General features: G+C 36.7%; 1 protein-coding gene across 2 annotated transcripts in view; it reads left to right on the top strand.

Annotated features, from left to right (window-relative positions):
• Positions 1-298: 298 nt before the first annotated feature.
• LOC145673497 (uncharacterized) overlaps positions 299-24,973 on the top strand; it is a 136,418-nt gene continuing 111,743 nt past the window's right edge. For both annotated transcript variants that reach the window (XM_081743262.1, XM_081743260.1), the window contains exon 1: positions 299-357. The gene's annotated coding sequence lies outside the window, so the exon portion shown is untranslated. The remainder of the gene's footprint in view (positions 358-24,973) is intronic.

Genomic DNA, 24,973 nt, shown 5'->3' with positions numbered 1-24,973 from the left:
GTTTTAAAACATCTTCGTTTGTTGCTTTCACTGTCCGTTTCATCTCTTCCATTTTTCTCCGACACCACATTTTGAAGCTCTCTAAACATTTATTCTCCAACTTCCGTAATATATGTATTTGATATATAAAAATTATATATTTTATTATTTCATATCCACACAAAACAATAAATATAGTAAAGGTGGGCGAATCCGGGCATTCTAAGGTTTCTGAACATTTTCTTGGGAGCAAAATACGGAGCGCAACACGAATTTGCCAGTTGAAGCACCGTACTTCCCTTCACGTTCAGTCAGTAGAGTTGAACTTCATGGAAGGGAGAGTGACGCAACAGTACGGTGTGAAAAACAAGTCTGAAGGTAAGTAACGCCATAAAATTTGCTGCTTCTAATTTCTGAACAGCCTTTCTCAATGTGTTACTAGCCCATAATTTATTTTTTTCAGAATCCCGATTCTGTCAGTAAGGAGTTATTTATGCTAATTACTTACGTCAAGGTCAGAGCGTAGTTACTCTTCGACGCCCCTTCTGGTGATAAATTAAGTTAACGGTGCTCAAAAGGAGCGAATATGGACAATAACTGTCAAGTGGATCCGGATATCTATTTTACATTGGAGTTATTTCGGACATTTTCATTTAAAATCTGTTAGATCAAAGTGGCTTAGACCAGTAGTTCTCGACCTAATACCTATCACGACTCCCATTTTATCACACTCTCTTACCAGCGACCCCGTTATAATTTCTGGTTTGTAATAAGCTTTTGTGAGTTTTTAACATACCTATTGCACAGATCTCACGATATCCATCTATTTCTATAATAGTAGAATCCATTTCTTGTATATAGTGGATGCAGTAACTTTCATAAAAGTGAATAGATTAAAACCAAATTTGGTCAGTTCATTTGTATTACAAATATCGAATCCCATTCGTCATCATGTTTCAAAATGGAAGCCGTTTTAAAATTCTAAAACTTCATAACTCCCTTAATTTTGGGTCATATGATGAAAAAGTAAAGTGATTTCTATTTTGATTTCAAAAACTCGGACAATTCTTAAAGAAGTTATTGAGTATTTTAATTTTCGAGAGTCTGCCACTTTGAGTAATATCCGGTATTAGATTCTAATTATATTTATCTTTTCTACTTATCTTCGCGACCCACATGAAACCCTCTCGCGACCCTCAGATTGAGAAATCCTGTTTTAGACTGTGTTTTTGTAAAAGGTGCCTACAAATATACATACAGGGTGTCATTGAAAAGTACCGGAACTTTTCCCGCCGCGCGGCTCCCTGGCGTTCGAAAAATGTGAGGGGTGGGGGAAAATGTGCGCGGGACCTTTCTCTTTCAAGCGGAACTTGGCCCAGTGCGCTGCGAGCAGCGGTTGAGAAAGCATCGCTGTCCGCGCGAACGTCGTTTTTGTCGTCGGTCCGTTTTTTGAGCGCCGAAAATGGAGTCGAAGATTGACCAACGCTACGCCAAGTTCACCGAGGGGTCGTACTCGTAGCACCATGTTTCATCACCACTGATCACACTGTCTAATAACTCTTCGTCGGCTTCCACACAATCCAACACTTCACGACTCATTTTCACTCACAGTTCTTTTTGCTCCTCGGTCAACAATTTGGAGACCAGTTTGGTTCACACCTTCCGCATGTTCAATTCTTCCGTCACAATTTTTTGCACTGCATAGTATGTCAAATTAAATTCTTAGCTGATCTCCCGGAAGGTTGTCCGACGGTCCAGGTTCAGGTATTCGCGAACTCGGTCGACGTTTTCATCGGTCTTCGACGTCGACGGCCTCCCAGAGCGTGGTTCGTCATCGGCGTCCTCCCGGCCTTCCCTGAAGGCCTTGTGCCACTCAAAGATCCGAGTACGGGACATCACATCTTCCCCAAAGGCTTCCTTGAGCAGGTCCTGGGTCTCGGTGAACATCTTTTTTAGTTTGACACAAAACTTGATGGCGTAGAGTTGGTCAATCTTTGACTCCATTTTCGGCGCTCAAAAAACGTGACCGACGACCAAAACGACGTTCGCGCGGACAGCGATGCTTTCTCAACCGCTGCTCGCAGCGCACTGGGCCAAGTTCCGCTTGAAAGAGGAAGGTCCCGCGCACATTTTCCCCCACCCCTCACATTTTTCGAACGCCAGGGAGCCGCGCGGCGGGAAAAGTTCCGGTACTTTTCAATCACACCCTGTAAGGACACCCTGTAAGCATACACACAACATAGGCATCCTCATCAGACGGGAAGGCAAATTTTGGTAGCTGGAACTACCGTTGACTATGAATTCATTGCTCAACACTGATGCTAGGAAATTCCCCAAGTAAATGAAAAATGAAATGAAATCTTTGAGTTTTACGTCCCACGGTTATGAATTGAATTGAATTTTGCCCTTTCTAATTTTATTCAATTGCTCTTGTCTAGTTTCGTTGACATAACGTAGCCATTAATACCAGTTTGCCGTGAATAAATTCTATTCAATTTATTTTTGGTACCTGCTCCCTGCCTTCTGATGGTGCCACTGCCTAGGATTGACGTCACTTGTGATCCTCCTTAATATCCTTCATTGTGGTCGCTCCTTCGATTCTCCTTGGTCCAGGATACGTCAAACTACACAATCTTTCCTTCATTGTAGTCCAACAAAGATATGGCAACGTTGCATTTTTCTTTGTCATTGGGCGCTATACCAGTGTAGAGCCCAAATGGTCGGTCCAATTCGGAAAATTCCAACATTTTAGATTGAAAACAGATACTTTCCAATAACATTGCTCTCTTATCATTTTTTCGTATCTTCAATAGTTACCGAGATTGCGTATGTAAACGGACTTATGAGACACTCTGTATATTAGATACTGGTATTACTGGTATTAACTAAAATGATTCCGGCCCCGTTATTTTAATACTTCCCTGCTATAAAACGGGAACTTCACAAGATTGCTTAAGATAATTTAAATGCGTCTATATTAATTTATCTAACTAGGATTATATTTTAGTATCTTTGTAGCCTAAATTCCATTCTGCCACGGTGCTAACTTTAAAGTGTTTGGATGAGTGGTGCTCATATGTTTGATGCCACAAATTTTCCCTTTTCTAATACAAGAAACATAAATACTTAATGATCTTAACTGTAAACTAGTAAATATAAAATAGCTTTCATTTTAAAAGCATAATGTAGTAAAATATTCGAGAATTTAAATTTTTCCCATTTTTTCTGTTTCTTTTGCAAGCTCGGGAAAAATGGTAAAAAGCTGTTTTTTTACCCAAAGTTTCCGGTTTTTTCCCAGGCATTCAAAACTCTAGTGTAAACTAAACTCCAAAGGATATTTGATCAGAACAAAATGCCTCCCGCTGAAATAAGATGGCTAGAATACAAAATATCTTAACTATCCAGATTCGCTTTAAGTTTTTTTTACATCCGACGGATATGCCGGCTAGGCTAAAAGAGACAGTGATGATGAGAAATGAATAAAATGGTAGAATGAAGGAAGTGGGAGGAAACGGGAGAACACCGAGAAAACCAACATACACGGTGTTTGTCCACCACAAAGCTCACTTGACACGATCTGGGATCGAACCGAGAATTCCATGCACCAGAGGTGAACGCTTTACCACTGATCCACCGCGGCTCCCTGTCCGGATTCGCCTACGCCTTTACTCTAATTAATTGCCAGTGCCATTGCTTGTTTTACATTACATACTGCTTTAGACAAGGAGAGGTGGAAGAGGGGGTGAATTGGATTGAATACCAGAAGCAAGTAGTCGATCTAGACGTGTGTTTCTGAATGCATAAGCAAATGGAGGAGGAGTTTGTCATTAATTTGGACTTAAAATTTTGATAACAATTTCTAAGCCGTGAATTGTACTATCCACAATCCTCATCTTCAACTATCCCATCAGTCCTTAATTTCCCATCTTTAACTTTTTTTTTAACAGAGAAGAAAGTAATTGGACATTCTATTCCTGCTCTACTAGATTAGTAACTTCATCTAATTGTGTTAGGGTAAGTGGGCTAAAACCTGTCTTTGGCCGGGACTCTCAAACAATACAAGACAATAGCTGAAATGTTTTGAAAGTAGGGCTACCTACTAGACGAGACGAGACACAATTGATCCAATAGGAGCAGATACATTATCCGAGTCGAGACATTACTTTCACGACTTCTTTTCAAGACGAGGCAGTCTTAATTCTTGCCTCGTAGCCAACCCTAGTTGGAAGATAAATACAGTAAATACGTATCCCATTCAGTGATTGGAACTCTCGTTTCCTCTTCGCATAACTTTTCTCGAATGAATTGAATGATGGTTGTTTGACGCAAAAGCAGTGATATATACCCAACGACCAATTCAACCCCCATTCATCACAAGAGCGAGACAGAAACTATAGCATGTTTCCTCACCACGAGACAAAGGTCATGAGCCCTGACGTAATTATGTGTCATTAAGAAATTAGCAAGCTGTGACTGATGCGCTGCATGGAATTGAACTAACCTTGGGACTCTTTTCATTCAATTACGTGCGTCTTGCGTGGTAAATGAAACACATGTGTCAACATATATTGAATTGACGCTTTGCATGTCAGAATGTCAAAGAGAAATAACTTGGTATAATTTTTATAAAGGAAAAAAAATAGTAAATAGAAAACAGAAATTAACTTGGATTAGCTTGAGTGGGCAGAAATATAACGTAAATGTGAATTTTTTCCAACTGTATTGATCTAGAAATGAAAATTAAGTGAAATTTTTAGTTTTACGTCCAATGGCTATGTCTGTAGTCAAAAAGAGACGATGGATTAATATAAAAGTAAATTATTATAAAAGAACTGATGAAGAAAAAATATGGAAGGAGGAAACTAGTGTTATCACCTTTCCAAAGCTAAATGTCAGAACCCTTCATGCGGTTTGTCAGCTTTCCAAAGCAAAAAGTAGGAACTCTAGATGCAGCTATTCGAAGGGGAAGATGCACCATTATTTCTTTTATTTAATAATGTAATATAAATATTTTTTATAGTGAAGAGCGAATCATATCTAATTAATAAAAAGTAAGCTAGACAATTTAAATCATGTAGACCCTATAAAATATGCAATATGGGGGCTGCGGAGGCTCAGTGGTAAAGCGTTTACCTCTGGTGCGTGAGGTCAGTGGTTCGATCCCAGCCTGTGCCAAGTGGACTTTGTGGTGGATAAATATCGTGTGTGTAGGTTTTCTCGGGACTCTTCCATTTCCTCCCACTTTCTTCATTCCACCATTGCATTCATTTTTCATCATCCCCGCCTCCTTTAGCCTAGCCAGCAAAACTGTGGAAGGTAAAATTGCAAGATTTAATTTCAAAATATATATTTAAAATATTACTAATTTGATTGAATACTATGTAGTCTATGTATGTGTAGGCCTATGCCTTATGCATCTAAATACATGCAAAGTAAAAAAAAAAAAATTGAAATAGTCAACTGTTCTAATACTTTAATATAATTTTTGTTGTGGAAACAGTACCGTATGTTGTATTATTATTAATCAGCGCCACAAGATTAAATCCCATGCAGGAAACCTTTTATTTTAACCAGTGGCGGCGGTTGGACGTTAAAAGTGGAGGGGCAAGACATGATCTGAATATTTGCATATAAATGTTAATTTTCCTGCTTTTTTCTAATATTTTGTTTGACGAAAGGTTGTATAACTAATAGGATACTATCTTTTTCAGTTAAAATACCATATTTAGTATTTCATATTTTATTACGTAAATTGACAAGAGCAACGCCAGTAGGTAGTAGCCCTTTGTACTCTTAAACAACGAAAGTGTAAGAAGAGGTTTGATTCCTTGCTCATGAACATTTTAAAATTCTGTCTGGAAAACTGTGTGATCAGATTATTGAATAACAAATTTGCAAAACAAATAAATAGAAAGGATAATATTAATCATAGTAATAAATAATGATGCTTGTTTTGCAAAAGTTATATTGAAACAGGGATTAATGAACAACTTAATTTTTAATTCCGCACATGCTATTAAATGTATGTTATTACTCTTAGAAAATGAAAGACAGTAAATACTACAAGCATATGCTACGGTACGACATTTAAAGAAATATTTGCTTTTACAACTGCCCGAAACATATTCGTTGCCATTAGGTGCAGTTTTCACTTTCTTGGAGCACATCAAAACACAATACTTAGATTCACTCTATACTCCAATTATACAAAATAACACTAAAACCTGGAATTATGTTGAATTCACTAAATTTAATTGTATATACACTCGTACACCCCTAACACCCACTTCACTCATATATTACACTACAAAACAATGGAAAAGATAGAAGTTGTTTCTTATTACGCTATTTTCCCTTACTTTAGAAAGAAGAAAAGACATTTTAGGAACTGCCAATTTTTGTGCAATTAAAAAAATAACTTGTGAAATACTTTTTTTTTCTTGTTTTGCGAAATGCTCTCTGAATTAGTTTCAAAGCGGCTGTAAAAAGTGAAAGTATGCTGAAATTGTTGTGCTCCAATAGGTTAATTTTGGGGTTATTTTCTGTGGCAATTAAAACGCGATTCCATTTGTTTTCTTTACTACACGGGAAGACAACCAATACGTACTCACGGAACGGCAAATATATGGCACCATTTTATCTATGAACCAATAATACATACAAAAACTTTACATTTCTAAATGAAACGAATTAGTCCCAGAAGCGACAGTCCTATTAGCGATAGGAACTGTTATCTGTCCTATGAGCGACCGATTCATTTACATGGAGATGATGGAAGATGATATGATTCCCTCTCGTGAAATGTGTTTGCCTCTGGTGTTATTAACGCCCGAACAACCTTGCTACGAAAAATGTACGTGCCAGTAATACAGTTCATCAAATATATTTTCCCTCTACAGTGAGTGCAAATAAATCTTATTTTAATTTTGAGTTAGATTTGACATAAAACATATCAAATAACTTACCGAGACAACAGGGACATTTCCATGAAAAGTATATTCCTATGTAATTATTGAAAATCCAGTTGTAATATTCCCTTTCTTCAAAAGCTTTGTTTTCTGTACTTAATTTGATTCAAATCTAATTACTCACTAAACACAGTAATATATTTTATTTTGAAAAACTTAAACGTGTAACAGTTTCGCCAACTATCTACTTTTTAGACTTCCAAAGACACTGAATAAAAAAAAAAAAAAGTCAATGATAAAAGACAGCTTTTGAGATCCCTTACATCTGATTGGCTATTCTCAACCAATCTCACACATTACAACGCAGTTCACTCTAAACAATTCAAAAGGTAAACAAACTCTTTAAACTACCTTCCTCCCTATTGTAAGCTACCAAAACGTAAACTAATTGCTTAATTTGCCGTTCTTCCTTGTTTTGATTTATATATAAAAGCTTGTCGTATAGCAATCTGAAATAATCTCATAACTAGACGAACTGTTAAGTCCTACGAGAGATTTGTAACTTGTGTAATAATTTCTTCGAATACGTTTTTTTTTTCTTAGATTTCTTTGATATCCTCAAGTGGTGAACACCCTCTTTCCATGGGCGCCCGATGGGAAGGCAGGGATAACCCCCCTGGCTCACGAAAATGTATACGTAATATAGCAAACCACGTATATTAAATACCAGATATACCAGACATGGTACAGCAACCATGAAGATGCCCCTCCCTAGAAAATTTTCTTCGGGCGCCCCTACTTCTTTCTGATTTCTTTCTTATGTCATAAACATATTCAATCTAAACTTATGCTCCGCATCATTTTAACATGACATTTTTAATTATATTAGAATCATAGACAAAGGCGGAGCTACTCTAAATATTTAGTTAGTTTTCCCCTTGATATAGTCAGTGTATTCATAGAAAGTAATTCAAAAATATAATATTAGAAAAAACGTATAAAATATTGTTAGTGTATTGAGAATAGTCTCACGTATTAAATTCAGGTAGAGCGAAATTTTTCATAGTACATTTTGTTAGGTTCTAAATCGCATTGGCATGAAACAAGTTAAAGAAGAGAGAACCTTGTCTTCTTCCATTATCTTAGTATGAACGAATCGGTGACTCATAGAGCAGTTAACAGATCGAATCGGTCGCTCATAGGACAGTTAACAGTTCCTGTCGCTAATAGGAATGTCGCAAGTGGGACGACACCAATGAAACTATATACATTAATGGGTTACTTCAAAAGAGTGCGGGGGCAACTGCCTCCCTTTGCCTCCCTAATCGCCGCCCATTATTTTAACAAATATAAAATTTGGGCAGATTGCAAGGAAAGCAACTAGTGTGTGTGAGAAGCAGTAGATCTACATTCAGTGTTTAATTCAGACTTTTGTACAAGGGAGGCAATTAAAATTTAAAGGGGGCTCTGTTCTAGACTGCAATAGGGCAGCAGGAATCTGTCGCAACAAAACTTGCGACTTGTTATTGTCTGCTCGGTTGCAATGACCAACATATTACCATTTTTACCTAACTAATGTTGTAAAGCGTTTGTGTGCGTTAGTATTTAATTTCCAAGTTTTTATTTAACCTGGACTTTATATGAAAACGCGGTTTGCTAATTAGAACAATTAGGTTGGGCAAAAGAACAAACTAATTTTCTTTTAAAAAAAGTCTTTGTTTTTAAGACTTCTTATTTCCGAAACAAATAAACAACAACAACAAAAAAGATATTTCAATACATGTAGGTAGATATTCTAGGGGGGCGCATATATATTCTAGAAGGGGCTTAGCATCCCCTTGAACATACCTGAATTCAACGGTTCATTCCCGTTGTGCCTACTTCCCGTTCTGCCTACAGACCCTCCAGCACTTTAAAGAAAATATTTTTAATTATCTTATCTCTAGGCAAAACGGTAATTCCCGTTGTGCCTACTTCCCGTTGTGCCTACTCTTTCGAGACGGGGAATTATGTGCAGGGAGGAATTTTTGTAGGGAATATTTCTTTAGTATTTCTAAAAGCTTCTGTAAAAACAACCACCACCTCTACAAGTTTCATCAGTGTACATGGAAAATTGGTTGACTCAGTTGCAAGAATGTTAGACATTGTATGTGAAACAAACATTAAAAAAAAAAAAAAAAAAAGATCTAATATCAAGCAATTTCAGAACAAAATTTTATTTGGGTTTCCAGTAGTTTACCTCCAGCATGCTAAGACTTGCAGTACTAAAAAATGCCACAGTTCACATCCCCAAGGCATGTCTGGCCAACTATTAAACAAACAACGCAAGAGGATGCATAAGGCGGCCTTTAAAAAGAGTGTTTGTCTCCATCATATCTCTTTCCTCGAATTGATTGATTCAGTTGCCAGTAACCCGTTTGACATTGTATCTGAAACGAACACGAAACAGACTTACTTACATTTACTAAAGTAGATGCAAACAACCCTGCTAATAACAGAACTATATCCCAGCAATTTTTCCCAGAAGAAAAAGTAGAATAACATCTAAAATTTATGATGAAACTTGAAGAAATAGTTATTCTTCTTACATAATTTCTTAGAATTACGAAACAGATTATTGCGAATGCAAGACAAAACCCATGGAAAATTTCTGATAAAACTGACAAAATTCAAGGAACAGAATCATAGTTGCAGTTTAATAAAGAGATTTTTTTTTTTCAGCGGCCATGCATCTAAAATGTTATATATAATTCTTCACTTTATTGAAATAACATTTTCTAAATACTGAAAACCCAACGAAACACATAAGACTGTTATAGTAATCAGATGCGTAGCTAGAGGGGAACGAGCGGGGCTGTTGCCCTGAGCGCTAATAGTAGGGGTCGCCGAACAAGCAAGAAGAAAGAAAAAATATGGGAAGTCAGTAAACGACGCGTCGCCCTGAAAACGTATTGGCGTCCGATTAAATCAATATTGTTAGTTTGCAAAGAAATAGATATGATAAAAATTTTCTTGCTTGCTCCGCTCGCAACATAAACGTTTCAATAAGAATCACAACAAACTTTTACTTATTACGTTAAAAAGTTATTATATATGATTTGTTAGTGTCAGTGTGATAAGCAAGGTGCCTAGTAATGACTTATAGTCTACACAGGAGTGTTTTCAAAATCAGAAACGGTCAAAGTATGAAATACGTGTTCGGCGTTTTGTTGGTGATGAGTTTGCTTAGATAATCACGCTTCTCTACCCAATCGGATTACTCACGACGGTGAGAATGAAAACTCTGAGAAATTCGCAAAGAAGGCTCCTTCTGAATTTCCATTACATTTCACAGAATATTTTTACCGTAAAATAATCGAAATTAAAATGCTATTTGTGTGGTCACATACAGAATAAAATCACAGATATTTACGATTATTAGGAAGGCTGGAACCACGTGTAATAGGCTTGATGGCTTACATAGATGTGGTTGCATACTGTTTACATTTTGAACAACGATTATGAGATCTTTATTTAAATTACATTGGGTATATTGACGATATGTGGTATTTAGTATTTACATTTTTAAGTTTTACGTCCTACGGTAATGCTGGCTAGGCTAAAGGAGACGGTGATGATGAGAAATGAATGAAATAGTGGAAAGTAGGAGAATCTATTAGAATTACTAAAGAAAAAATCCCTAGAAAAGATCCCTCCCTGCACAGAATTCCCCGTCTCGAAAGAGTAGGCAGAACGGGAAGTAGGCACAACGGGAATTACCGTTCTGCCTACAGATAAGATCATTAAAAATATTTTCTACAAAGTGCTGGAGGGCCTGTAGGCATAACGGGAAGTAGGCACAACGGGAAGACACCAATTCAACACTGTCTACATTAGGGACTTAAACCAAAATGTATGAAATGAAGTATATTCAAAGACCTCTGACACCACTCTTCCAACAACAAGAAAAGAAAGAAAAAATACTATTTTTTTCTTTAGTTCAACGTTCCCCTTCAATAAAAACTAACTAACTCTATAGCCTATGGAACCCGGAGGTTCAATGCCGCTTTCACAAAAGCTCTCCACTGACTTCTATCCTTAGCTAACTGCATCCAGTTTCTACTTTGTATTCCAATCTCTGCGAGATCCATCTTAATATTGTCCTCCCATCTGCGCCTAGGTCTTCCTAATGGTCGTTTTCCGATTGGTCTTCCAGCCAAGACTTTGTAAGCGTTTCTACTTTCTACCATTCTAGCTACATAATCTGCCCACCTCAGTCTCCTAGACTTGACGACCCTAACAATGTTGGGTAAACCGTATAAATTATGTAGTTCCTCGTTATGAAGTTTCCGCCATTCCCCGTTCCCGTTCCTCTTGGGTCCGAATATTCGTCTCAGGATCTCAAGTCCCTCTTCAATACTAAGGCTGTATGAAAAGTGAAGCTACAGCTTAATATGGATCCAAACCACATGAACTTAATTTGGAAATCGAATCCAGGTCTCTCGCACGGAAGGCATGAACGTTAACCATCTAGCTATGAACAAGTTTATTGTATATTGTAAATTTCTCTCTGAAAATGCACAAAGATTTTTAAAATATGAATTAAATGGTGCAGTTGCAATGGATGAGTGCATCTTGCTTGCATGTCCAACGAATGACTATGACTATATGGGTCATAATTATAGTTCTAAAAAAATATTCTAAATGCATCTAGTTGGAAAACTAATATTTTAGGTTTATGCTCAGTTTAGATCTTGTTAATCGTGTTTTGATGGCTCTGTACTGCGAAATCTTAGCTATAACTTAATACGAGATGACATATTGAGGCTCATTTATACGTTGTATTTTATATAGAAAGTGAAATAGAACTGTTAACTGTAATAGAACTGTAGATCTGTAACAATAGTCCACAGCGACGCAACTACAGTAGGCTAGTTGCTGCTCGGGGCAAGAACTCGCCCCCCTGACCAATCGAACCAAAACGCTCCCCGACTACACCTGATATTGGCATCACACAGTAATTCTCCAATTGCATTTTTTTCTTCAAGCGAAAGTGCAGTACATAATTTAACTTTTAGTAGAAAATAAAACACCAAATAAATTAGTATTTGATTACCAAATAATCTGAGAGTACCATGCTTGACATATTCTTACAGTCTTATCATAACAACTGCACTGTTTTTGGAATTATATCGGAATTGCATATGTGTAGAATGAATCAGTCTGTTGCTTTAGAATAAAATATTTAATTATGACAAACAATCAAGCTATTGTCTCCAATAGGCCCTATTATGCTCGGACATTTTGCGAATCTCTTAAATCAATGTAAGTTAAATGAAAACACAGAAAGCTGGAACTAAAATTTAACTTTGCGGGCTATTTTGGCTGCAAAAGTTTTTATAATGTCCTCAAAAGATAGCTTTGAAGCTAACTTATGTTCTATGAATATGATCCTAAGGTTGGTGAGTCGTTGTTATCCTGTTAAGTGTCTGAGTTAATTTTTATGATCTTTAGTATCCTAAATCTCCTTTTCTTGTCTTATAGAGAAATAAATATTTATTTGCCCAGTTGTGCTCCGTTCCAATCCGGCGCCCGGGGTATAAGCCTCCCCCCTCCCTTAGTTACATCATTGACCATCCGTCTAGTATGAATAGAATTAATCTGTGATTCGAATCGAACAAAACAGAAATTCGTGCTTTCTTAGAACAATTATAACCTTAATAGAATAACATTACAATTACATGGTGCGGATCATTGCTACTAGAGCACAGGAAGAACTTAAAAAGAAAAAAAAAGATTAAGTAAACAAATTGAATAACTTTCAAAAAGAAGAAAGAACGAAAATAAAAGGAAATATTTCAGAAAGATTTACTTACAAATTATTTACACCTATAATTGGATCCGTTTGTACGAATATTTGTTTTCAATTGCTTACACGTTGTCTTCACATTGATACTCGAAGCCATAAAATGAGATCAGAAGGTCTTTTCGTCTCCTTCAGCCATTCTTCCCCCATTTTACGACAGCGTGATTGAGTGGTAGCTGCTTCAGTTTATTATCACAGTTGGATGTTCATTTATTGCAAGCTAAATGCATTCAAACGCAGTTTTATAGCCTTCAAACAACATTTGATAGCAATGAACGCATAGCAAACACAAAGACAGGTGGAAACAATGCAGTCATAAAACAGTTTTATTATTCAGATAGTTGCAAATATACAGTAAGTTTCATTCAGTATCATGTATTATTACTCAGCTGAGAAGCTACAGTAAAAATGAATTACTAGAATGCTCAACGCTAGTTTTGCTAACGGTATATTGCAGCTTTCAGCATTGAAATATTTCTTAGCAAAATACTCCCTATTGACTCAATACAATTGAAATATTTCTTAGCAAAATACTCCCTATTGACTCAATACAATTGAAATATTTCTTAGCAAAATACTCCCTATTGACTCAATACAATTGAAATATTTCTTAGCAAAATACTCCCTATTGACTCAATACAATTGAAATATTTCTTAGCAAAATACTCCCTATTGACTCAATACAATTGAAATATTTCTTAGCAAAATACTCCCTATTGACTCAATACAATTGAAATATTTCTTAGCAAAATACTCCCTATTGACTCAATACAATTGAAATATTTCTTAGCAAAATACTCCCTATTGACTCAATACAATTGAAATATTTCTTAGCAAAATACTCCCTATTGACTCAATACAATTGAAATATTTCTTAGCAAAATACTCCCTATTGACTCAATACAATTGAAATATTTCTTAGCAAAATACTCCCTATTGACTCAATACAATTGAAATATTTCTTAGCAAAATACTCCCTATTGACTCAATACAATTGAAATATTTCTTAGCAAAATACTCCCTATTGACTCAATACAATTAAAATATTTCTTAGCAAAATACTCCCTATTGACTCAATACAATTGAAATATTTCTTAGCAAAATACTCCCTATTGACTCAATACAATTGAAATATTTCTTAGCAAAATACTCCCTATTGACTCAATACAATTGAAATATTTCTTAGCAAAATACTCCCTATTGACTCAATACAATTGAAATATTTCTTAGCAAAATACTCCCTATTGACTCAATACAATTAAAATATTTCTTAGCAAAATACTCCCTATTGACTCAATACAAATTTTAGTTCGATTTGCTTCGATTAGGGGTCTTTTCACAAAATATATTGTATTTAACAGTGTAATCTTTACCTTATAAAATTGTATAATCAACATGCATGGCAGTGCATGTCAGCCAAGTTCCGCGAAGAAAATGAAAACTAGCCTGCACTGCCGTAAGCATATTATACACCAGCGTTTCCCAACCGGTGTGCCGCGAATGGGCCGCTGGTGTGCCGCGAGGAAATCGAAACAAATTATTAATTCTATAGGAATCAAATTGCAAGACATAGGGGAAAATGTATATTTGTATTTCACATTACTATGAACCTCTACTATAAATCTACAATTTTAAGTTTCATATTGTGTTACTTTTCTGTACATTTTTAATGTTGGAAAATGTATTTATCATTGTCATGCCCATTATTGCTTCTTTATTGTTGCAGACTATTTCGTAACTTGAAATTTTAACATATCATTCCAATAAATTCAACAAAGCAAATATGCATACAAATTACCTATATTTGTGTTTTAAAAGTATAGGAGATTTGTTTATTTATTCGTTATTTAGTGATCTTCCCTTTTAGTTAAAGGTTAGATACAGTTTTCGAAAGAGAAAGTGTATTTATTTTTAAAAATCCCAGTCCTATATTTCATTGCAATTGTTTACTATTTTAAAGTTAAAATGAAAAATAAGCATAATGATTTACCACGGGGGAAAATCAGTGATCGAGCTTTCTTCTCTGTAAGGAGATCAGTAACCACATAAAAATACCACGGTATATATATGGGTGTGCCGCGAGAATTCAAGTTATACCTATAGTGTGCCGCAAGTTGAAAAAGGTTGGGAAACGCTGTTATACACGAACAAGAGTTTTGGGTAAAATCGCCGATTTCGAGGTTTTGTAAAAATCTATTATTTGTCTAATAGTCTTGCCTGCTTGAAATTCTTAACGTTATATATGGCTGGGTCCAATGAATAACCGGCTAAGTCGGGAAAAGTAAATTTTACAGGAGGGCAGTTAAAAGGTAAATTTTACAATAGTTACCTTGCTAATTTTGACATAACCAAATGCTGTAACTTCCTCAATTTTATGTATTCGTCTTAGCCGCTTCTACACAATGTAGAACTCATCAAAAGAAGCTTATACCTGTAAAATCTCAATTTTCAAAAATATCGACTTAGTCGGTTGTTCTCCGGAACCAGCCATATGATAAATTATCGTATTTGGAATAATGTTCAATCTGACAGGGCACAGGAGTATACCTCGAGGATCGTTTGTGGTCTTGTTATTGTTTATTGAAAGAAAAGAAAAACAAGATTTTTAGGAATGATAAAGAAAATGATCAAAAGATTGCGATCTTGGTCAAGAATTATTTTTTGGCTCAGAGGACACAAAATTTTTGAACGGCCCTTAAAACGAACTTTCTTATTTTCTACAGAATATGCATATCCTACTGAGTTAAGTGATAGTTTGGGTTTGGCTACACTATATGTAGTTCTCCAGATATGAGGCCTACAAGAAAAAAATAGTTGAAATATATTGGATCTTGTGATCCAATTACAATAAACATAGTAGAAATTACAAAGATACATAGGAAATTCCAGATGTATAGAAGTATATATAAGCCTATATACAAACTTAGAAAGAGGCCTATATACTAAATTAACGAATAACAATATCTATATATATAAAAGAGAACGTACAAAATCCTTTGTCCGCTCATCACGCTAATACGGCTGAACCAATTTCTTTCATTTTTGGGGGGTTATTAGGATTTGGACCCTAGATGGTTTTTATCATATCACTTTAATTTTTAATTACCAGTGTCTTGAGATAATTGACCATTCAAGTGTCCATAACGTACAAATCCTTTGTTATTAGTTCATCATAGGTAAAAATAAACGTATTTATATGCAACCCGCATGACCGTGTCACTCGGCGGGTTAACATAAATGACAGGCGATATACAGCGGAAAATAGCTTGAATCTTCTGTTTAAAATTTTTTAATTGATTTGCTTATTTTTACAGACACTTTTACAATATGCCAGCACCGGGATGACCGCAGCGAAGCGGGGCGGGTTAACATAAATGACAGGCGATATAATGTTAAGATTTACTGCAATCTTCTATGGTTTTTATCATATCACTTGAAAGCGAAAAAGTAAAAATTATCTAAGTAACAAAGTTTATTGCGTTCCGGGGTGACCGCAGCGAAGCGGGGTGAACGCTGCTAGTAATGAAATGAAAATACTTTTACAAAATTCCATAGCAAAGAAAAAATATTACTCATTGGAAATCAGAGTTCCAGATTTCCTCTACTGTTGAACATACCCGATATTCATGGGCGCCCAAAGAAAATTTTCTAGGGAGGGGCTCAAATCTCAGGTTGCTAAATTACGTTTGGATTTTTTTTATTTGGATTAAGAAATTTAATACATTTTCGTGAGCCAGAGGGGGGCTCGGGCCTTACTTTGCCCTCCCTTTCGGGCGCCCATGCCGATATTGCAAGGGTAATAGGGCTTCGTATTTCCAGAAGTCTCATCTTCCAGTACGAGGCAATGCAATTCACAACACTAATTCAAATACAACGTATTTGTATTTGTGTTTGAGATAAGTGCTCACATCTACAGGTGCTTGTGTGAGAGCCAGTTTCTGTAAGTCATGTGATTAGTACATAAATTTAAGTTGATGTTACTTTTGTAATATTGTTTCAATTTGTTAATTTGTCATATTGTCTAGTCATTGTGAAATTAAACTTGTAGCTTGCTAACTACAGTTTGAGCAACGCTTATGTATGGTATTCTATAATATTTGTGTTGTTTGTACCCATTGGAAGTCACAGAAATGGTTTTTATCAGCCATATTGGTTAGGGACAGAAAGAAACTTTGCGATTTAAACAATCCGAAGATTCACCTTCGCATAAACATTAACTTTTCATGTGTCTTATTCAGCGGCGCAAATCTGTCTTCAACATTGGGGGAACAGATAAGACTGTTTCCATAATCATTTTTTCTTTAAACGATGTTTAAAATATTTATGAAGTTGAAAAACAATGTTGTGGGGGATCAGGGGGAGTAGAGTTGTCTTTAACATTTGGAGGTGGGCAGATTTGAGACTTATTCTGAAGGAGGGAATGAGACTCATATTACGGTAGATGAATCTGATTTCTGAGGTGAATCTCTTATATATATTACACAGCAAGGGACATAAATTTCATCTCACTTTCCTTTGTGGCAATCGGACACAAATCATCACAATTCTCCCAAAAAAAAAAAAAAAAAAAAAAACCACACATTTCAAATCGGATTATTGGGGGAACAGTCCCCCAGGTTCAAGATTGGAGGAGACATGTCCCCCTCATCTCCCCGGGATTTGCACCAGTGGTTTTATTTGAATATAAATAGAAGTCAGTCAGGATTATAATAATTATTGCCTTTAACGTCCCACAAGTATGCACCGAGCAAAGCTAAGCGAGACAGTGATGAGAATGGTGGAATAAAAGAAAAAGTGACAGGAAACGAGAAAACCCATACACCAGAGATGAACGCTTTACCATTGAGCCACCGCGGTCCAATCATAATCCTGATTGGACCGCGGAGCTCAATGTTAGAGCGTTCATGATTACCTATGTTTCCATGATCCATTTTATATTATTTTCTTATTATTATGGGTTTTAAAACTACTTTTAATTCAATGACAATGTTGTAAATATCCATGCACAATTACATTGCCGCTTCACAAATATTTTTGGTAAATTTCTACCAAACGTTTAATTAAACTTATTCGTATTTTTAACTAAGCGTATTAAACTGAATAATTCAAAAGTAGTGTACGCAAATTCAATAATTATTAGAGACCGGATGTTTAGGCATTAAAAACGTGGAAAATAGGCACTTAAAATTTAAAAAAATAGGCATTAAAATGTAACTTGAAATAATGAAGATAAATACTCAAAACAATTAAAAAATAGATTCAAATCATAGGTAATGTTCAAAGAATATAGAATGATACCTGTTTGTTAATATTTTAAGTGGAATATATATAGTAATGTACCACGTGCTTCTATTTACAAACACCTAATATGTATGAGTGTGAATATTATATAAATTATATATTTTCCAAATGTAGGCTTATTTTGAAGAAAACGCATAGAAGAGGCAACATTAGGCACTAAAGCAATTATCTAGGCAGTAAGGGGGCGAAATAGGCAAAATAGGCAAAATGAAATTGGCTTAAATCTAAACTATAACCCCCCACATAAACTTTAAAACATTATTTTTGATGATATCTTTAATATTAAAGAATAGGCATTTTGCCTAACATCCGGCCTCTAATAAAGAAAAAGCCTATTTTGAGGGCTATGGAAAAAAATGAAATATCTTTCAGTTTAACGTCGCACGATTATGTCCTTTAGGCTAAGGAAGACGGATGAGTAAGGTAAATGAATGATGGTGGAAGAATAGGCGGGGTGAGATTGTGGGAGGAAACGGGAGAACCCTAAGAAAATCCACGGACACGATGTTGTCCACCACAAACAGACCGGAGATCGAACCAGGGACCAATGCATCTGCTTTACCATTTAACTACCACGCTCCCCTTGCAAGCTATGGAGCCAAGTATAATTATTACTAATTAAAATATTGTCCTCCTTCCTTTCTCCCTCCCCCCAATAAAAGCATACTGCTGAAAGCCACTAACAGCAATGCTAACTGGATGTTAAATGTTCATCTTGGTATGCTTAGTCAGGTCATCAGTCTCCTGCTACAGTATTTTTGTTCTCTAATTTAAGTGATTTACTTCTTAATAGAACTACTTTACGACTATGTATAAACATCGAAAATTCTGAGAACTGAACCCCGGAGCAGTACGCTAAGAATTGAATTCCTAGGTTGGTTTGGATTCTAGCGTGCCGTTCAGCATCGAAGCCGTACGATCCGAATCATACGAGCTCTCACCGGGACTCGAACTCAGGTGGGGGGACAAGGTGGCTCAGTGGTATAGTGGCTAGGACGTGCGCCTTTGGTGTACGGGGTCCCGGGTTTCATTTCCGGTGGAAGAGCCTTTGTGATTTTAACTGTCCTCGATGTTTCTGTGTTCATGTCCCTGTCGTTCTAGGTTATTGGGAAAGCAAGTTAAAACGAGTATAGTAAGTAAAATTAGTAATACGTAGATCAAGTAAGTTACTGAAGCACGTTCGGTGAGTCAGCTAACTTAAAAAAAAAAAAGTGGTAGAACATTTACCTCTAGTGCGTAGGATCCTTGGTTCGATTCCCGTCCAAGTAATTTTGCGGTGGACATCATGTCCTTGGGTTTTCTCGGGTCACTTCCCTACATGCTCATTCCACCAATTCTTCCATTACCATCCGCTTTCCTTTATGATCGTCTCCCTTAGCCTAACGGGCATAATCGTATGACTTTAGCCTGAAAGATTTCATTTCATTTTTTGAACCCGGGTCTCTTGTGCCAAGATGCATATCCTAAGTGTACAGCCATAAAGGAAACTTGCTAAGCATTTGGATACAACACGATCCTTCAAACCAGAATCAGACCTGTGGCATCGTTTTGTCATCCAACGCGCTGAGATGTGAGATACTGTCAGTGTGCGAATTAGATCATCTATATTGGGGGGGGGGATAAAATTAGGCCAACAGGACGTAAATTCTAAAGGTGCAATACTTCAAAATGAGACAGTAATATATTACCTCCCACACACATAAATATGACATCTTTAATAAATAAGAGATTTAATTATTCAGTAAATCTGCTGACAATAACTATGTACTATATATTGCCTGACATGTACACACCTCACCAAATTTTTCTGAACGTGTTTAAATGTACTCACTCTTGTAAATGTAGTTCTCTAAAGTTCATTTACTTAATAATTAGGCCCGAGCGATAGCCATGATCACAAGCATATGATAATTTTTCTACTCATATTGAAATCTATATACTAAGCACAGTTTGGGGGGGAAAGCGAGCATCCCCGGTGGGGATACTTCAGCTGACTTCTTTGGCAGGAACAAAATGTGATTGAGAGGGAAATTCCCCTCATCCTCCCCGGTAATTCGCACTCTGGATACTGTCATGCAACTGGGGAAGGCGCGTCCAATGTGAGATTTTGAATGACTGCACCGAACTCAAGTCCTGGAGTGGGTCGCAGTTTACATAAATAACAGATCCTGTCCTTCATAATCATCATGCATAAAAAACAGAAAGCAAAATCAACCAACCAATCAATGGATCATTAAAGTAAATAAGGGCTGCAAATTAACACTTTTAAAATCTCCACGAATTTAGACAACAAATTCTCGGTATAAGAGTAAGAAATTAAGCAGGGAAAATAACACTTTCTCATACGTAATGTTTTTGTATTTTCTTCTATGATGTTTCAAATATATCAAATACTAATCTTATATGTCGTTCATCATTTCGTAAATATTTAGTTTCCTAAGATATTTGGGGATGGGGAAGGAGCTGATTTGGGGGTACATCCTTTAAATGTCCTGCAAAGCCATATCCCTTAAAGTTCTACATAGGTGAAATATTCACAAATTACTAGTAAATAAAAACTTTCTGAAGTACAAACATTATGATAGGCCTAAATCATGATAGGCCTAAACCTACGATATATTTCATGAACTGAAACGGTGGTTTGGTAGCCTAGAAACGTTTATTTCAAATAGAACTTAGCCTCGTGACCGCATGCGATACTTTTGATATAACAGCAGTCAAGGCATCAACCAGGTTTTTCTTGTTATTTTATCGTCCTTCAGGTGATAATTCTAAAAAAGGAAATCAATCACAAAACATGTTGTTTTCTACTGAAATGTAATGTCTCTTGTCAGCATTGAGGCAATATGAGATATAGAACTACAGTTTAAGGTGGAATCCGAACCACCGTAACCCTCTCAAATTTTAATAATCTTCCACTAGCAATTGAACCCGGCACCACATGCACCAAACACAGCCGTGCTAGCCACTAGACTAGGCACGGAGAGCCATAAATAATAGAACATAATTATTGTACGTAATGGAGGAAACTCATGCTGGTAAACTTTGATGAGCTTAGAATGCATAATAAAATAGTATGGTGTTCAGACTTTGGTTTCCTAGTTGTAAACCATCAAGGCTAGAGTTTAGAAAATGAAATGTTTAAGTTTTACGTCCCGCGGTTATGCCGGCTAGGCTAAAGGAGACTGTGATGATGAAAATGAGTGAAATGGTGGAATGAAGAAAGTGGGAGGAAACGGGAGAACGCCGAGAAAACCTACACACACGGTATTTGTCCACCACAAAGCTCACTTGGCGCGAGCTGGGATCGAACCAAGAACTCCAAGCACCAGAGGTGAACGCTCTATCACTGAACCACCGTGGCCCCGCTAGAGTTTAGATTTAGTCAATTTTCTGGGTGTGAAGACGGAAGTAGATGCACACCAGAATTTTTTGTTGAGAGGAGTCCAAGATTCGGAAAGGTCCAATCCTACAAGCCAAGCCACTACGTATGTAAGTATTATTCTGCACTCGAAAAGACGATACGTAATTGTAAAATATTTCCAACTGTATTTTCAAAAAAAAAAAAAAAGAAAGAAAAAAAAGAAAAAAAGAAAGAAAAAAGAAAGAAAGAAAGAAAAAAGGAAAGAAAGAAAGCAACTAGATTGTTTTCATGAAAGAAAGAGTAAAGATAAAGTGTACGATCAAAGTTTCAAGCTACATCAATCATTTCCATGTTAAACATGTAGAGCCTTATGCAGAGTCATTTTGACATATGATTCGCATAATACTAAAGGCCTGACTACTGCTGGAAACATATGTTAGTCGAACTCTTTAGTATGGCACTAATCACGCGTCAGAACGACTCTGCATAAGGCCCGTATAGTTTTATATTGAGAAAGTGTACAAATATACTCTTAAGTTAGAAATTTTTTGGTGCAGTTTTACTATACGGATCCACAGATTGTAAAATGTACAGAAAATTTTGGGGAAGTCTTTAATTTGTCCATTTTATGTCGAGAACAGAATCCAACGAATCCCTGCGGGGCTTCTAACCCGTTCCTACCCCTACTCCTACTCCTATTACTGCTTATACTATGGATCCGTATAGTAAAACTGCACGAATTTTTTGGGGTGGGGATTCGCAGCAGGTGCCCCCCGTGCGTGCGCTCTTAGGTGCAACTAATTGCTATTTAGGACAAAATACACAAATAAAGCTGTTAAACGATAGCTCAAAGCATGTGAACAGTGTTTTTATAATAAATGTTTGCTAAAGAAAAATTTGTATCAAGGACGAATTTCTGCCGCATAGGGAGAAAGCACTATTTAAACCAATTTTCTGCATATTAAAAAGACAATACACTACGCTATTACCGCCAGTACACAATGAAATATAACAGATTTAAACAAACCGACCTTTTTTTTTTTTTTTTTTTTACACAAATCAATAATAAAAATCTTATTTACTTAAGAATTCACACAGAACTCACTGGAAATGAAGAAATTCATTACCTGATCAGAGTATAACAATATAGTTACAAATAATGTGTAGTATTATAGATGAGTAGAAGTTGAATAAAATCACCAGAACACAAACAACTGTTGTCCATTTCACTGAAAACTTTTTGCTCACTATGTAATCAACTCACTGGGAGTAATGTTTCATTTCGCAACGAAAGCAGAGTCGTTTCAATTCAACCTATATTCTATTGCCACATGAGCGCACATAATCAGTCAGGAGCAACTGAGCGCAGAAAACTAACGGAAGAAAATAAGCCACAACTGTTTTTCTTCCAGGTTAGTAGCCTCTGTTGTATGGCTTTCAAATTGCAACTGTCAAAATAAAAATTAAAAAAAAAACATTTCCTTCTCCCCCCCCCCAAAAAAAAATGGTTACTTGACCACCGTCGTCACTTAAATGCCTTTCTCTATAGTCCAAAACAGTTGTAAAGGGATGTTTTATTTCTGTTTTGATAGTAATCTAAGATGATGGGTGTGTATGTGTATCTGTTTGTCTATGTGATGTGTCACCAGTTCTAAGGGTGTACGATGTAGGTTCTACTTCAATTTTCGGCTCGGGGGGCGAGGAATTTGCGGCGGGTGAATATGTATGTACGTTTGTGGCGGTTTCTTTTTAGATTTGATTTGACTTTAGCGTCTCTTTCAGCAACGAGGCGATTTGAAACGCGGACTTACAGCTTAAAGTTATCACATGAGCTTCCACCGGGAATCGAACCCAGGTCTCCCACACCAAAGGCGCATACGCTAACCGCTTAGCCACGAGGGAGCTTCATCTGGCGGTTTCTAAGAACGCCGTGTCTGTATGCAACCGGCATTACTTTGTGGGTATGCGGGATTACATAGCATCAGAGGATAAATACTTGGCAATGGACTTTGTCTCTCGTATTCAGGTCCTGAGTTAAGACCGAGAAACGAAGGATGCTTAGTCATTTTATCCGGGTTCTGAGCTAAGACCTGGCAACGCCGGATACTTGCAGCTAGAAGACCGTAAGATTAGAATATGCACAATTCGCACATATTTCTCGTAGAAATACAGTAGTGTGTTCGATGATTTCCAACCGGGAATAGCGGCTGGGACCTCGTAAAAGCGAAGAGATAAATGAGGCCTAGTTTAGATTTTCGTACAGAAATCCAGAACTGGCATGGAAAGCTTACATACCATGGAAGGGAAGTCATGAATGTTCCGTATTTCGTGTGGAAAAGCCTTCTTAATTGTCGGTGAGAAGTCATGTGGTTCAAGTCTCACGTGAAACTGTAAATACACATTTTGTGTATTAATCTAAATGCTGGAAAGCCTTGATGTTAAATTTAAAAGGAACAAACAACAAAAAAGCTAGTAAAAAATGCTCACGATTTGATAAATTTCTGATTGTGCTTTTTATACTAATTTGAGGATTCTGGATCTAATGGAAGTGTTTTCAAACGTGTGGAGTCGCGAGAATAAATGCTTCAAATTCGAGATACGAGGGATGATCAGAAAGTAAGGTTACAAAGCCTGCAGTGAAACATGTATATATTTTTTCATACAACCAATACAGCCAACAGATAGTACATATAGTAAATTATTTAAGTACGAGAAGTGATCAGAAAGTAAGGTTACAAACCCTGCAGTGAAACATGTATATATTATTTCATACAACCAATACAGCCAACAGATACATGAAGTTAGTTTTCGACATAGTCTTCATATCGGTTGAAGCAATTATCGCATCGTGGGATGAATTTGAAAATTTCCTCCTGGTAAAAATCCTGCCCTTGCATGTTCAGCCACGTTGTCACGAAGTGTTTCACCTCCGCGTCTGAAGCGAAGCGATGGCCTCTGAGGTGCTCCTTCAAGTGCGGGAACAGGTGAAAGTCGCTTGGAGCGAGGTCCAGACTGTAGGGAGAGTGGTCGATGGTGTGAAATCTGTTGATGCCATGCTGGGTCGGCCACTGCATTCCTCGTCGGTGACGTCATCTCTACCAGCTGCAAACTTTCGACAACATTCTACAACATGCTGACGAGACATTACAGTCTCTCCGTAAACCTCTACCAGCTGCTAGTGAATTTCAGCCGCGATTACCTTGCTTCGCCCACAGAAATCGAATAACTGAGCGGACATCGCGAGACTATAACCTTTCGCACAGCTATAACCTTTTTCACACTGAAGCGCTCTGAGGCCGAAAATAAAACGCAAGACAAAAGTGAGATGCGATATTGTTCCTATGTGGTTAAAAATTATAATCAATTAGACGAAGAAATTGTATTGATGTTTACAAAACACATTATGAATATAGGACATAAAAAATTGTTGGTAAACCTTCCGTCGTATCTCTTAGCTCGTCTTGGCACATACACTCCGAAACTCCCCAGAACCCACCACAAGGAGGTGTCTGCAAATTGAGTTCCACCCACCCACCAACTTGCTTTCGTTTTTTTGGCTCATTTTCATTTGATAGT

The sequence above is a fragment of the Thermobia domestica genome, chromosome 16, assembly GCF_964235325.1.
Source record: "Thermobia domestica chromosome 16, izTheDome1.hap1.1, whole genome shotgun sequence".
Taxonomy (NCBI): Eukaryota; Metazoa; Arthropoda; class Insecta; order Zygentoma; family Lepismatidae; genus Thermobia; species Thermobia domestica.
Note: the sequence above shows the minus strand (reverse complement) of the source record. Positions and strands in the feature narration are given on the sequence as shown.